The sequence below is a fragment of the Ursus arctos genome, unplaced genomic scaffold (genome assembly GCF_023065955.2).
Source record: "Ursus arctos isolate Adak ecotype North America unplaced genomic scaffold, UrsArc2.0 scaffold_29, whole genome shotgun sequence".
Lineage (NCBI taxonomy): Eukaryota > Metazoa > Chordata > Mammalia > Carnivora > Ursidae > Ursus > Ursus arctos.
The window spans coordinates 16,881,681-16,895,638 of record NW_026622974.1 but is presented as its reverse complement, the minus strand read 5'-3'; the positions used below and the strand labels follow the sequence as shown (position 1 = coordinate 16,895,638).

General features: G+C 44.3%; 1 protein-coding gene across 1 annotated transcript in view; it reads right to left on the bottom strand.

The window, feature by feature from the left end:
- Positions 1–7,750, bottom strand: part of PRIM2 (DNA primase subunit 2) — a 341,343-nt gene extending 333,593 nt beyond the window's left edge. Inside the window, exons 1-2 of the mRNA XM_044387132.3 lie at positions 7,560–7,750; positions 7,223–7,395 (exon numbers count right to left, since the gene is read on the bottom strand). The gene's annotated coding sequence lies outside the window, so the exon portion shown is untranslated. The remainder of the gene's footprint in view (positions 1–7,222; positions 7,396–7,559) is intronic.
- Between the last annotated feature and the right edge of the window lie 6,208 nt (positions 7,751–13,958).

Sequence of the window (13,958 nt, the reverse complement as noted above, 5' to 3'; positions counted from 1 at the left end):
TGTTGAGATGTTTGCCCACGTGAAATTGCTGTTGTCTTCCAAGAAAGCTTTGGTTCCTTGGTTTATTTATATTGACCACATTACAGCTATTCAATATTTAAAGCAAAATGGAAATTTTGATGCATTCTACTCAAAAAATCTGCAAATTGCAGATTTTGGTTTTTGGTGTCTCATTTGTTTGAGCTCCTTATAATAGTCCTGAGCCTGAAAATTAGTTAGGTTTCTGGCTGTTCCTTTTTTTATTCTCTTTTTCTTATAATTTAAAAATCAAAATATGTGACTTAATTCTACTTTTGTAAGAGTGGGCAAGAAGCCCATTTCCTGTTCATGCTGAGCTGACCGTATTCTGACAGGACACTAAGGAAGAACTGGACGACATACTGGCAGGAGAAAGTCAATTGGAAAAAAATAAAGTGTACTTGTATTTGGAAAATGAGTCAGTGTCTAGGAACCAACTGCATTCAACACACAAAATTTGCTCCAAATGAACAAATTGAAAATGCTTCAAGAGAAGCTGCATAATGAATATATCTGAAGCACAAAATGCTTCATAAAGAATTCTGTTTAAGTGCAATGATATCTATTTCCGGAGCATCTCTAGAATAAATTGATAGATTTTTTAAAAGCAGAATACATATGGGGAGCCTGGGTGTCTCAGTCGTGAAGTGTCTGACTCTTGGTTTCAGCTCAGGTCATGATCTCAGGGTCGTGAGACTGAGCCCCGCGTAGAGCGCCATGCTAACCACAGCGTCTGCCGGAGATTCTTACCCCTCCCTCTTCCTCCCCTTCTGCTCCTCCACACCCTCCTCACCCCCGCCACCTTCTCATGCTCTCTCTAAAATTAATAAATAAAATCTTAAAAAAGAAAACACCTAAAATACATAAATCAAATCACTAAATGCATTCAGAACTTTCCTTTGGAACTGCAAAGTCTGCACGCCTAAATGTGTTCTAGTAAGTGGCTGAGTGTCCACCCTAAACCAAAGTCACACACACACAAATTTTTTGCAGGAGCGAAATTTTACTAGCACACGCCAATACACCAAACAAGGAACAGATGCATCAGAAAGACTTTATATTAAAGAACTTGAAAAACCAAGAAAAAAAAATCAAGAATTATCCTCCTTTTTAACGTGATAATTAAAGTCATATTATCGTTTCCCTCCCCAAAGTAAAAGATGAAGAAAGATTAGAAGAGGGTAACACCCACAACCTGATGACCTGGAAAATGCTGTAAAATGGCCTGAACATTTATTTGCCCAGATGGCTTAGTAAAGAGGCCAACTCAGGTCTTTACCAGAGATTAAGTTGCTTCTCAGGGTCACCAAGGTCAAATGCAGAGCCAAGGCTATTAAGATAGTAGCTGAGGTTATTCACAATGGCGTTTGAGAGCATTTACAGCACTGTACAGCTTACAACTGCTTTTGTAGACGTTAATTACCTGATCCTCACAACAATCCTATCAAGTAGGTGACATGCATCACTATTACTTTTCCATTTTATAAAAGAAACCAGAGTCTGAGTCTCCCGATAGCCCAACTTTCTCTCCTTCACTTATTAGTCCCAACCCTTAAATTCTACATCCTTATAAGATTTCGAGTGTTTTAACAAGCTTAGATCACCCCTTGCCATGTTAGTATCAAAGACACTGCATCTGTTCACCGATTTATTCAATAACAAGAAGATGCAGCTGGCTCTGTCATTATATTCTGTGAAATAATCAGTTGAGTATTTAAGAAGATGATGAGCACTCCAGAACCAATGAAAAAGAAAATCAATGTAATAAATCAGGGGACCAAAATAAAGGCAGATCACTCCCCTGACGACAACCATTTACTAGACCAGAAAACTACCAAATGAAACACATGGCTTGGGCATCATCATAAATCTGCACTACAGAGGGCTCTAGGCACCACACTGCCCTGCACTGCAGGAAACACTAAAATACTTCCATAGCAACTGTAACTAAGGACATCATTGGGATGCTGAAAATGCAAGAGAAGGAAAAAAAAAAAAAGAGCCATAAACGGGACAAACAAGATTGTTTCCCTGATAGAGTGAAGCCCACTATTCACTCCCAGAAAACAAATATTTCGCCACCTGAGGCAGGTTGTAACCAGCTATTTCAGCCAGCCAGAGCCATCCTCCTGATCCATATTCTTCCAAGAAACCAACCAAAGGGCCAAAAACACAAGGAACTCAGAAATGCACATATGGAGCAGGCGGCAGCTTGCTCTAGGCTGATGGATTGGTCGTGAGTCAGGAAAGGAGCCCAGTCATTTAGGAACTTCCAAACCTATTATGGCCAGGCAGGTACTGGCAGGAACACAAAAGTGAATCAGAAATACATTCTGGGGGCGCCTGGGTGGCTCAGTCAGTTAAGCATCTGTCTTCGGCTCAGGTCAAGATCCCAGGACCCTGGGATCAAGCCCCGCATCCGGATCCCTGCTCAGCAGGGAGCTTCCTTCTCCCCTCCCTCTGCCCACCACTCCCCTGCTTGTGCTCACTCTCTCTCTCTCTCTCTCCCTCTTAAACAAATAAAATCTTTAATTAAAAAAAATTACTATACAATCAACTAGAATGTGATAGACCTAAAAAAAAAAAAAGAAATGAAAATTGTTATTAGAGTTTAGATTATTGGAGGGTGTTACGGATTGAACTGTGTCCCCTAACACAGTACGTTGAAATCCTAACCCTCAGGACTTCAGAATGTGACTTTTTTGAAACTAGGGTCTTTGCAAATATCATCACGTTAAAATTAGGTCATAGGGTGGGCCCTAACCCACTAGGGCTGATGTCCCCCGGAGAGAGCAGAGCTTGTAAAGACGGAGACAAACCGAGAAGGTGGGAGCAGACGGCACTGCGGAGCCACAGGCCGCCGAGCATTGCCAAGAGCCACCAGAAGCTGCGAAGGGGCAGCGAGGATTCTTTCCCGGAGCCAACAGAGACGGGATGGCTCTGCTGACACCTGGACTTCAGAACTGTGAGAGAGAAATTTCTATTGTTCTAGACCACCCAGGTTATGGCACTTTGTAACCGCAGCCCTGGGAAACGAATTCAGGGGGAGCGGTGACTTCATGGTAACAGATTACAGCAGGCTTCTTGTAAGCAAGGACGTCTAAATGTAACCTGGAGAACTTGTAGTACAGGGTCGGTACGAATGGGATTTCCTATTTCTATGATAACAGCATCCACCCTTTATTGAGACTCTACTCTGTACCAGGTATTGTACTAGGAATCAGTTCTGTGTAACTGGTGTAGACACGGGCTCAAAAAGGAGTGCATACACACCTCCCCTCCCTAACGGACCCTCATGGCTCCATCCCACAATGGCCGATATGTATACAAGCTTCGGTTTACTAACTGGAAGAGGAAAGAGGGCTTGGGGTTTGTGAAAGGCAGGGAGAGAAAGAGAGAACGGATGGCAAAGCATCTATTCCCCTTCTAGCCTGGCCATGATCTCCATCTAGAAGAGACGGTGGAAAGAAGCTCCAGAACCTCTATGACTTGTTTTGTTCTCATGTGAAACTAGGTGAGGAACCAGTCAAAGAAACTCCGAGAGGCTCTACATGTTTGGGGCTGAGCTGGCTCAAAGGCAGGGGAGGCCATTCTCCCTTCCTCTCCACACGAACACCTCCCAGGGACTAGACCCTTTGGGAGGACTGAGAGTCAACATCTCTGGCCCAGAGAGTGTTCTGATGGTGGACAGTGGCCCTGGAAAAACGCCAGCCTTGGCAAAGCCTCAGCACATGGCCTTGCAAGCAGATGCTGGACATGTGGGAGCTGGGATAGAAGAAAAACAACAGGGCAGAAGCCCACGGCAACTGCAAAAGAAAGACAGATTAGCATGGGAATTTCTTTGAAAACTTCTAGAAATAACTGGAGATACTCTGAAGGGAATGAATTTCTTCCAGTTAAATGGGATGGGGATCCACACCATAAAAACTGGAATATAAAACGAATGTGAGGTAAATACCCAGTAGTGCAATTGCTGGATCGTAGGGTAGCTCTATTTTCAACTTTTTTAAAAGAAACCTCCATACTATTTACCCTGAAGATATAAATGTAGTGATCCGAAGGGGCACCTGCACCCCGATGTTTATAGCAGCAATGTCCGCAACAGCCAAACTATGGAAAAAGCCCAGATGTCCACTGACGAATGAATAAAGATGTAGTGTGTGTGTATACATATATGATGGACTATTACTCAGCCATCAAAAAGAATGAAACCTTGCCACTTGCAATGACATGAAGGTATTATGCTAAGTGAAATAAGTCAATCAGAGAAAGACAATTATTATATGATCTCACTCATATGTAGAATTTAAGAAACAAAACAGAGAATCAGAGGGGAACAGAGGAAAAATAGAATAAGGCGAAACCAGAGAGGGAGATACACCATAAGAGACTTTCTTAAGATTTTTATTTATTTATTTGAGAGAGAGAGCACAAGCACAGTGAAGAGCAGAGGGAGAAGCACACTCCCCGCCGAGCAGGGAGCCCAACGCGGGGCTCGATCCCGGGACTCTGGGATCATGACCTGAGCCGAAGGCAGACGCATAACCAACTGAGCCACCCTGGCATCCCCATAAGAGACACTTAATCACAGGAAACAAACTGAGGGCTGCTGGAGGGGATGTGGATGAGGGGATGGGGTCACTGGGTGATGGACACGAAGGAGGGCGCGTGATGTAAGGAGCACTGGGTGTTATGTAAGACTGGTGAAGCACAGGCCTGTACCTCTGAAACCAATAATACATTACATGCTAATTAACTGAATTTAAATTAAAAAATTAAAAAAAAAAAGAATGTGAGAACTTGTTCTGTGACAACAGGCTGATGAGGCCTGGAACATACCATCAGGCACAGATTTTATTTAATGCAACCGACAGCCATCATTATCCCCACCTTGCAGGCAAGAACACTGAGGTTCTGTTAAATAACGCCCCCAACCAGTAACCCAGTCAGTATGCATCCGAGTCAGAAAGAAAACCATGTCTGTCAACAGGCCAGTGCTTTTCCCGCTGTGCCACAGCCCGGATCTAGGCAGAGGGGAAAGCAAAACACGTGCAAGGAGGTGGAAAATGAATACGGTAGGTCAGGGTATGAGGCAGGATCCTGGCGGCAAACAGAATGCAACCTGAATTGTTCAAATGAAGAGACGTTCATAAAGACACAACTGACCCAGCTGTGGGCAGGATGAAGAGACTCAAGAGGGGATAGAGAGACATCCAGAAGCCACTGCATGCCCAGTGAGTTCGTGCAATTACTTGTAAGATGGGGAAGGGCTTCATTTATAAAAATGAAATGAGCTGCTGATATATAAATCCTGACATGGACAAAAATCAATGTTATTAAGACAGTTACCCATAAAAACAACTCACTGCATTTTTACCTCTAGAATACTGAACTTCCACCGCACACTTGGAATTTCATTCAATTTACAAAGTTTCTCTTTGCCCACAACTCTGCGGCATTACCAGCCTTTGCAAACTGAGTTCCACCTTAAAAATAGTTCAAGGTCCAGTATGAATGGTTCACGTACACATTAGGACATTTCAGACAATACATACTTTTGCTCTAATCTGGGATGCAGTTTAGTCTAGTTGTTAAATGCAAAGGTGTGGTAAATTGCACTGTTGGTCCCAGCTTCCCTATATTCTATCCATGCCCTTTGCCATTGTCTTTGGAAATCTTCCCATGTTGAAGGTTAGATCTGCATGGGGTAATTACTGAGGAGTGCTCTTGCGAACAGCACTTTTAACAGAGTAAGGGAAGCAAGACTGGGCAAGGGAGAAGAATGGGACCAAGTCAGTTGCAGCCATGGCCTCAGCCAACGCCACGGGAGGCTCTGGAGCTGGGATGGCCCTTGGGAACTGTTCCTAATTGAGGCGAGGGGTTGGGTCTTTGTGCTGTCACGCCTGACCACTGATTGCATGTGGGTGGCCTGTGGGGGCACCCTTGAGCAAAACAGTTCCCAGCAGGCAGTGGGGTGGGAGATCAGGGGTGAGGGTAGAAGTGGGGGCCTCACCTGGGAGCCATCATCAGCAATGAATATTCCTAGCAGCTGAGGGAATAAGAACAGTTGGGAAGGATCGGGAGGTACAGCACAGCTCTACTATACCCCACGGAGGCGGAGTCTATCTCTTTGCTCCTTGACATTGGGCTCAGCCTTGTGACGTACCCTGACTGACTGACTGAGGCAGAAGTGAGTACACCAATCTCAAGAGCTGGCCTTAAGAGACCTTGCATCTTTCCAATTTCCTTCTTATACATGTCCGGGCTAACCTGCTGGTCTCAGGAGGAAGAGGAGAGGCACGTGGAGCAGAACCACGCCATCCAGCCACTCAGCAAGCCTGGCTTAGATCCGCTAACACCCAACGTGCCCTGTAGACACTACAGAAACGAGTGCTTGCTTTTGTACGATGTGATTTGTTATACATCGATCGCAAGTCAATGTAACAGACTCCAACCCAATGATCAGATCTGGTTCAATATCTGATACTTCCACCTTTGACGATGAACTTGATGTGTCAACTTGACCAGTGACAGGGTACCCACATTAAACATTATTTCTGGATGTGTCTGCGAGGGTATTTCTGGATGAGATTAGCATTTGAGTCTGTAGACTCTGGAAAGCAGATTGCCCTCCCCAATCTGAGTGGTCATCATCCGATCCATGGGGGGCCTGAATACACAAAGGCAGAGGAGGAAGGATATACATATCTCCCACTGGTTCTGTTTTTCTGGAATGCCCTGACGAATACAGTGACCTACTTGTGACTTGAACAATTTACAGTTTTTTCTTGTAAACCTCAAGTTCACCCTTGATATAAACACAGTATCTGCTCTCTAATGTTGCTGTGAGTTTAACGTGGCACATGGCAACTCAGAAGCACTCAACCACCGTAAGTTATAGTCAATATTTGTACGCTCTAATTGTAGGTGCAAAAATCATGAGCCTAGAAGATGTTGGTGGCCGAAGGGGGATAGTAAAGGAAAGGTCAGTTTCTACTGCTCTCCAATCCCCTAGGCTGCATGTATCCTGCCCTCTGCCCTTCAAATATTTCGGTTCTAGGAGACGAGGAGGTGGCAAGGCTGAGTCCAGCCACGTCACTGGGAAACTGCAGTAACTGCCCTCCGATTCCTGGACTTTCGAGCCAAAGATGATATTAGATGAAGAGGCAAGAACGAACAGAGGACAGGTGCCTTCTAGTCCTACCCCGGTCTTTGCTTGTGGCTTCCAGGCTCTGGCTCCGCCATGCCTCACAGGCTGTTGCGATGCTTCAGGAATAGCCACTGCCAACGTCGTGGCAGGCGGGGAGTTTTTGCTCACCGAAATTCTACTGCCAAGTTTTGGCAGGGTGCTGTACTTTTCCCCTCGTCCTTTTAAAGCTGACAAGGAAAAATAAAGTGCAGAAATAATGTTAACCAAATAAAGAGACGCTATGATTTTTTTTAAACCTCATTTGCGTCAGAAAATTCATTCCCCCATGAGCCATAACCCGATGAGACTGCACGTATCCCAAGTCGTACAACAGAAAGCTTTAATTACAGACCTCATGTTTTATGACCAGCTGAGTCCAAGCCGCGGTTCCAAAGGGAGCTGAGCCTGAAATTCCTCCCATCTATGCCCCCCAAATCTTAACGATCGGCTTCCTATTCCCAGCTCTGACGTTCTTTCATTTCAAACATGAGTGACACTGAGACTCATTCCCCTTCATTTCCCAAATTCCTAAAACAGCTACTCTTTGTTTTTAATGGTGCTGCAAAAAAAGAGAAGAGAAAAGAAAACAGCACATTCCTGAAACATTACAAAAGACCAACAGATGAGAAGCAAGGCAGCAGATTGGAGAGAATCCTGGGGAAGGGCTCCTTGAACTTTGGCACCAAGACACCTCAACAAAAAGAGGAGAACAAAAGAATTGCCCTGGGGGACACCGGGAAGCAAAAATAAAAATGAAAATAGCCAACATTAGTGAGAGTTCACTCTGTTCCAGCCGCTGCTCTAACATTTAACACACACTCGTCATTTATTCTCATGATAACCCTTTAAGGCAGGTGATACTATTATTCCCATTTTCTAGATCAGGAAACTGAGACACAAAGAGGTTAAGCCACTTGCCCAAGGACACACAGCTACAAAAAGGTGGATCTGGGACTCAAAGTCTTGCTCTAAAACCTGGAGTTTCGACCACAAGTTGCCATGACTAGACGTCTACAAGTGGAGCTTGAAAGGTCATCGATGTTTCACCTTAGAAATGCATATGGATATTTCATTCTATTCAATAATATCTTCATATTTGCTGTAAGATAAAAACTTCTTTGGAAGATTTTCACTGACATTTTTTCCATGTCCTACTTCCCCTTCAAGCAAATCTGCAACCACAATCGAGGCTCCAGGAAGGTAGACTAAGTATTTAGGGTGCTGTGGCCAGGGTGAGAAGCACTGGCTTAGGGCAGCTACCTTGCCCAAGAAAAATAAAAACCTTTATTGTGTCGGTCAGAATTAATTTGTCCAATTAACCAGATTTATAACAGAGAAGTTTAGCTTCTTCCCTAGTGTCAAGGCACATGATTCTGAAGGGTTGTGGGTAAAATGGAATCAAACAAAACAGATTAACTGAGTAATTTAGCAGGAAAAAGAGACAAACACATCAGTTTGACAGATGAAGCTCACCATGGCTAAACTCAAAATAAGCATAAGGCCTGACATAAGGCAGAGCATCTTACGAGCAGGATATTTTTAGCTTGGACTGAGCTGTAAGGACATGTGAGGAAGAAATGGGGAGGAAGTGTGTGTGTGTGTGTGTGTGTGTGTGTGTGTGTGTGTGTCAGAAAATTTGGAGAAGGAGCAGAAAGTCTGCTTTTGTTAGAAAAGATAATGCAATTGGGGTGCCTGGCTGACTTAGTTGGAAAAGCACGCAACTCTTGATCTTGGAGTCAAGAGTTCAGGCCCCATGAGGGGTGAAGAATTTATGAAAATAAATAAAAACTTAAAAAAAAAAAGACAAGATAATGCAATTTAATGGGGGAAAAGAGGAGGAATTAGAGTCAGTTCAATCATGAATGAGAGAGAGCATTATATGCAATAATAATAGTGCAACTTATTTTATCAAATCTAAGACACCACCAATGATAAGATTCACTCACTCTTGAAACCAGCATGATGCTATACGTGAACTAGAATTTAAATAAAAATTTGAAATTAAAAGAAAATTCAAGGGCGCCTAGGTGGCTCAGTCATTAAGTGTCTGCCTTCAGCCCAGGGTGTGATCCCAGGGTCCTGGGATTAAGCCCCACATCGGGCTCCCTGCTCCAGGGGAAGCCTGTTTCTTCCTCTCCCACTCCCCCTGCTTGTGTTCCCTCTCTCGCTGGCTGTCTCTCTCTCTAATAAATAAATAAAATCTTAAAAAATAATAATAAAAAATATCATCTGAGAATTGATGAACTACAATAATTTCTTTGAGTCCCATTTGCAAAATGAACGTAACACCTAAGATAGCCTTGCAGGGCAGTGGTGAGGGATAAATGAGGTGACATATGCCTGACATACGGTAGGGCCTCAGGAAATATAAGTAGTAGTATTTCTACCACTTTTTGCCAAAACCAACCTTCTTCTCTAAAATATTTTTATTTTTACTGTAAAAGGTCAAATTGTAAAAGGGAGCATTTACCTAATCACAAATGAAAACAATATGCTGATGGATAAAGACAGTACTCATCCTCCCTATATTTTTCTATACTTACACAACAAATATACGTGTGTATTGACACACATCTACAGGTGATAGATTGCTTTCTGAAATTTATTCATTTGAAGAGCTCCTGGGCGGCTCAGTCGGTTGGGTGGCAGACTCTTGCTTTCAGCACAGGTCATGATTTCAGGGTCCCAGGATGGAGCTTGGCATCGGGCTCTGCGCTCAGCGGGGAGTCTGCGTGAGGCTTCTCCCTCGCCCTCTGTCCCTCCACCTGCTCGCACACGCTCTCCCTCTTTCTCTCTAAAATTAACAAATAAATCTTTAAAAGTAAATAAAATATTCGCTTGAGCTCCCTTAAGGTTTTTCTCACCACATAATGGACAAAGAATCATCCTAAAGGAGACATAACTCATTAATTCTCTTTCTAAACCTGCCAGGTTCTATCATCGAAATTAATATGAATTACACCATTCCTATCCTTAAAGAGCTTTAGACTTTAGTAGTGTCTGAGTCATACTTGTATCTTCCATGATAGACTTGAAGATTGTTTTCTGGTCATCGTTAACTAGATGTACTCTTTACGAGTTCACAGATTTCTGTATTGTGCTTCTAACTGCTATGGAATACCACTCCGTGTCGCAGTTATTCGTGTTTCTATCTTATCACCTCTGCTACACCCTGAAAAACAGAAATGACAGGTTGTGTCAATGACACAGCACTGGTCACTGGAAGAGTGGTGGAAAGATAAGATTGCAAAGAAACTGAGAGTCATTCTAATGATCCACGGTGGGTTCCAGGCTGTACAGAGAAGGACTAGAAGCCAAGCAGAGAGTGAAAGATTAATTAAATAAAACAATCAGAGTGATCAAGTTATCCTTGTGCTGGAATAGTCATGGAGTTGCAGCGAGAGGCAAGAAGTAAGTGCAGGAGTTAGGGTCACAGAGAAGAAAAGTAAAAATCACAGCGTACGTGGTAGAGAAGCTCAGGGTAATGATAAACTTCAAGCTGAAACTCTCCAAGTGGTAAGGGCAATGAGGCTTAGGAGTTGAGGGGAGGGCGCCTGGGTGGCTCGGAAGGTTAAGCAGCTGCCTTCAGCTACGGTCATGATCGCAGGGTCCTGGGATTGAATCCCGTGTCAGGCTCCCTGCTCAGCGGGGAGCCTGCTTCTCCCTCTCCCTCTGCTCCCCCTGCTTGTGCTCTCTTGCTCTCTCTGTCAAATGAATAAATAAAATCTTAAAAAAAAAAAAAAGAGTTGAGGGGAAAATCTGTGGACTTGAGGAGGTAAAGACATTCTGGAAGCTAGGATGCTGGAGGGTCACATGGATGAAAGTGAAAGTCTTCAGACAACCTCAGGAGCCAGAGCCGCAGGAAGACAGCAGCATATCTCTAATGGGAAAACTCACCTTCCTCCTTCTGTGAGGAGAGCCCAGTTCTTCTTTGTGTTTCTTTTGTAGGAGTCTCCTTTACTTTTACCCAGAACACTTCATTTCTGGTCACTTCTGGATGTGTGGAGGTTTTTCCCCATACCAAGTACTTCTTGGGGACACCAGCTGGGTATCTTACAATTTACTCAATTCTACCCAGAGATAGGGTCACATCCCACAGGTTAAGGCCTCAGTCTCACAAGACTACCCCTGCAAAATACACGTGTCGATGCCAGTTGTAAGCCCAAGTTATCACCTGCACTTCTGACCAATGGGCTATAGATTGGAGGTTCCAAAGACCCCCACCTTGGGTTTGATTAATTTGCTAGAGCAGCTCCCAGAACTCAGGGAAACAGTTAGGTTTACCAGTTTATTAAAGGATATGCTGAAGGATAGAGATCAACAGTGAGATGAAGAGATACACAGGGTGAGGTCGGGTAGCATTCCTAGTGCAGGAGCTTCTGTCCCCTGGAACTGAGGTATGTCACCCTCCTGGTATGGAGGTGTTCCCCACCGGGAAGTTCCCTGAACCCCCTCACACTGGGATGTTATGGATGCTTCCTCATGTAAGCATGATCTGTTTCTAGCCCCTCTTTCCTCTCTGGAGGTGGGGGGTGGCCCGGAGAATTCCAAGCTTTCAATCTTGGGTTGGTCTTTCTGGGGACCAGTCTACATCTTGGGAGCCATCCAGGAGCTCACCCAGAGTCACCTTAATAGAACAAACAGTGCCCTTGTGCTCTTATTGTTTAGGAGTTTACGAGAGTTTTAGGAGACGTGGGCCAAGGACGGAGGTCAAAGACAAATACTACAACAAGAGAAGTTCCCAGTGCTCTTGCCATTCAGGAAATTACAATGGTGGTAGGAGCTCTGTGCCAGGAACCAGGGACCGAGACCGGTATCTATTTTTTCTGTTATTTCACAGTGCCCTAAGATCTGCCCAGTGTGTGTATGGGGTGACTGTAGCATCAGTGGACGACAGCTACAAGTGGGAGAGTGCCTGGTGTAGTGTGAGGTCAAGGCGATCAAAGGAAGATGAACACTTTCACCAGGGTGAGAGATCATGATTTCCAACAGCGATTCTCAGTGTGTAGGTCCTACACCAGCTGGAAGGGCACCACCTAGGAACTCATTAGAAATGCGAACTCCAGGCTCCCCTCCAGACCTACTGACTCAGAAACTGAGAGTGGGCTGAGGAATCTGAGTTTTGTTTTTTTTTAAGATTTTATTTATTTGACACAGAGAGAGAGACAGCCAGCGAGAGAGGGAACACAAGCAGGGGGAGTAGGAGAGGAAGAAGCAGGCTCCCAGCGAAGCAGGGAGCCCCATGCGGGGCTCGATCCCAGGACCCTGAGACAAAGGCAGATGCTTAACGACTGAGCCACCCAGGCTCCCCTAGGAATCCGAGTTTTAACAAGCCCTCCGAGTGATGCTGGGGCTCACTAGGGTTTGACCACCACTGGTTTACAAGGTGCCACAGACAAAGCTGAACAGGTGAGCACCCGCCCATTTACCATCACAACCGTTCTTGAGTCATCTATGAAGCTTAGATTTCAGTGAAAGCCACAAGCTGGAGGGCTCATTATGGAGAAAAGCCGGGGGAAAGAGGCGTTTAATTACAAGGGAACAAGGGTTCCAGAGGCAGCCCTGAATGTTGACTCTCTTCCTTCGTATCCTAAGCCCTTGCATGGGCTCAGCCATCCTCATAGAAACTGGAGACAGGAGTATACAAGGGGGCAAGCTGAACTGATAACTGTAACAGCAATATTTTATAATAACCATAATTATACTATTAATAATTGCATATAATTAGTAACTATTAATCCAGTTTCCATCATAAAAACCAGGAGGAAGATAAGCTCCGTGGCCTCCCAGCACTGAACATGGAGAAAATGTTTGCACACTCAGTTATCAGATGGAACAGACGTAGCCACACAGACTAACAATTCTTCAGTTTACCCTCAAACTAACCAAATCAGTCCAGTAACATATTAAGCAGCCCACAGTGCCTAAAAAGCACTTAAGTTCATGAAATTAGTAAAAACTTTCTGATGTATACCCCAGCTCTTATTCTTGTAGTCTCCTCCTTTGCTGGGATACAAACCCTTCCCCAAACCACCAATCGAGATCATTCTCCAAATGAAGCAGACTAGACCACATGCTGCTTCAGCCCCAACTACTGTTTACTTCATTTGCATGTTGTTTTTCTTAGGAGATTGAGGAGGGGATCCGGAAATCTAGACAACTGGGAGCGCGTCTGCAGAGTTCAGCTACGGCTGGACGCTCTCCTCCTCCCGGCTAAACTTCAGCTTTGTTCTTGGCTCTCTGCACTCGAGTCACAGAAATGGAAACACCAGCGAACCTCATCCTCTTTATCTGTCTGTTACTCCCAAGGCCCCCCTGAAGTTACTGATCTCACATATCCTATTTCTAACGACTACTAAAGCAAATACATTTCTTCCCGTCGATAAAATAGATCTGCTTTCTGATCAATACAACCCAGAGCGGAAAGCAGGAAGGTGGGATGAGGCGTCCATCACGAGCAGTGCAGGGAAGGAGGAAGTACAGAGCAGCCATGGGAACGCCAGGTTAGCCAATTTATTAATGAGTGTCAGTATAGTTGTGGTTAAGGCAAGAAGTTGGAAACTTCAACAGATGTGAGTTCCAGAATTAGATAAGCTAGTCATTACCTGTGTCACAGGCCTATCAAGTGTAATAGTACAGATTAAATGATAATGCATATAAATGTCCCTAAAGGAGTTCCCAGTACTTGGTGAACCTCAATAAACAGTAACTTGGAGTTTGCTTTTTTTTTTTAAGATTTTATTTTTAAGTA